The 2,464-nt window shown below is 41.8% G+C and overlaps 1 pseudogene; it reads right to left on the reverse strand.

Moving 5' to 3' along the window:
* Window positions 1-777: 777 nt before the first annotated feature.
* LOC109118364 lies at window positions 778-2,142 on the reverse strand (annotated as a pseudogene).
* Between the last annotated feature and the right edge of the window lie 322 nt (window positions 2,143-2,464).

Genomic DNA, 2,464 nt, shown 5'->3' on the forward strand with positions numbered 1-2,464 from the left:
TCATCACCATGCAGATGAATGCTCATCACAACACGGGTGCCATTAAGAACAGCCACAGAAATCAAATGATGTCTTCTTCTCACCCTCACCTGCTGGCATGAGAGCAGAAATCCACAATAGCATGCATGTCCTGGTGGTCTGCTGGCGGGCTCTACTTTTGTGCAAGGATTCATTCCATAGAACAAGTACCTTAATGACTTTTTCTTCCTTTTTATTTTTAGAATTTTGTTTGAAAAAAATGGCCATATTTACAGTTGGAGAAAATATTCATGAAAATAGAAAAACACAGAGTTGGGGTGTAGCTCAGAGGTGGACTGCTTGTCTGCCATGCAAGGCCCTGCGTTGGACCTCCAGAACTGCAAAAAAAGCAAATCAAACCAAAAGCACACAAATTATCATATTAACAATGGGGCTACCAATTCAGCCACCAAACTCACTGCCACGTTTTGGAACCACCATATATAGTGTTAGCGCTATCATGAGACTCAAAGGAGATTATTTAAGAAAAAAATTATCTAATACCCATTATAGACCTTAGCTACAGGCCTTTAATTTTATAAGACAATAAGGTCTTCCTGTACTTGCAACTGATTTGAAACCTGAAAATGATAGCCAGTTATTAGCAGACTGTTGACTATCAGTGAGCTTGTGACCAGAACTTTGTACACAGTTCACAATTGAGGTCCTTAATTTCACTCTCCTGAGTCAGCAGGAGTAGGTCTTACTTCTAAGAGAGAGAGAGAGAGGAGAGAAAAATATCTCCAAACAAGGCAATTCCTAAGAGGGCACCAGGATCCTTATGATTGTCTTTTTCTTTTCTTTTAAAACTGCATTTTCAGCACACAACTTTTCCATCTCCTTCTTCAGGCGTATCAAATAATGAATCTTCTACTGCAGGTTTTGATCACTTGCCAGTTTCTTATTTTCCTCTGTGAGAAACTCCATCTGCTCCCTTAACCTCTCTATCTCCTGAAGGTTTCTCTCTCTGTCTTCATGCATCTCTTCCAGTTTTGCTCTCAGTTGTTCCTTTTTCTGGAATGCTTTAGCCTCTTCCTCAGCCATTCTGAGGCAGAATATTTCTTTGCTATGAAGAGCACTTTGGCCTTCCAGATGTTTCCATTTTCAGCATTTCTTCAGCTATTTTACTTTTAGCAAGTATCTCTTTGATAATTTCTTCTTCTTGTTCATTCTTCAGCTGTTGATTCTCCGGATGATTCTGATCGCTGCTGTCCTGTCCTTCACTGTCATCCAACTGACCTTGCAGGAGCCAGTTTTTCTCTTTTAGCTACTGACTCTCCAGATGCAGCTTTTCCACCTCATATAACTGTTCATTCATTCTGAGGATTTCAGCATTTTTTACTTCTCTGTCCTCATTTAGCTTTGTTACAAGCTGTTGCAAAAAGGTCTTCAAGGTTCTTCCATCTTCTCTTGTTCTTTGTTTCCAGAAGCTTTGTCAAATGTGTTTGAAAGTGAGGTGGTATTTTAGGACTCTGGGGATATACTCAGCAGCCAAACCCATCACAGGTTCTGGCTGCCTCATTTTGAAGTTATATTCACTTTTCTTCTGATCTACTTCCTCTTTCTTTTGATTGGGCTCATGCTGAAGTTCCTGGATTGGGGCCTCTTTCCTGGCCAGCTCCTTCTGGGTGAACTGCAGCAGCCCTGAGTGCTTCTTGGAGGCCTCTGTGAGCATGTTCAGCTGCTCGGTGGTGTGAGCCAGGTCCTCACAGAGCATGACCCTCTCTGATGTCATCATTTCTCTCAGCCTCACGACTTCCTTCAGCTCCAGAACTTCCACTTCATGTCTCTGAGTCAACATTTTGCTTTCTTCTCTGTCAGCCAGAGCAGAGTTGTGTTTGCAACTTACGTCCTCCAGTTCTTCCTTCAGGGTCTCTATGGTTTTGTTTTCTCAAACATTGATGTTCTGAGCTCCTGAATTTGCTTTGTGAGGTCAGCTGCAACTTCCTTGTCAACATCTCTAGAGTTTTTCGTGGAACTGGTTACTTTTTTTAGCTTAACGGCATGCAAACTCTCTTCTATTTTCTGTATTTCTGCCTCCTGATGTTCAAACTTGGCCATCTCTTTCTGGTTCTCCTGACGAGCAGCCTCAAGAACTTTTAAGATTTCTCTGGAATAAAAGAATTACCTTTTCCCCAGCTTCATTCAATGGTAACAGGATGTTGAGTCTCAATGCCTTTTTCTTCTTAAAGTGACTCCCCATTGGTTCTGATATACTGACCAGTCTAACTAGAGGGGAAAAATAGGTCATAATATATAATTACCAAGCACACTGAATTTTCTTTAATGCCTTAGACTCCCCCCTGGGAGATCAGGTAATTACGAAGGATAACTCAAGAAGACTGGGTATAAAGCAAACAGTCAAGTTTCTTTATCTTGCTTGCTGGCAGGACAGCCCTGGCCCTGTGGGAGGTATGGAATGAGAACCCAGGGGAGGTTCACATCT

This window comes from Fukomys damarensis, unplaced genomic scaffold (assembly GCF_012274545.1).
Source record: "Fukomys damarensis isolate Sample0158 unplaced genomic scaffold, DMR_v1.0_HiC HiC_scaffold_8, whole genome shotgun sequence".
NCBI lineage: Eukaryota > Metazoa > Chordata > Mammalia > Rodentia > Bathyergidae > Fukomys > Fukomys damarensis.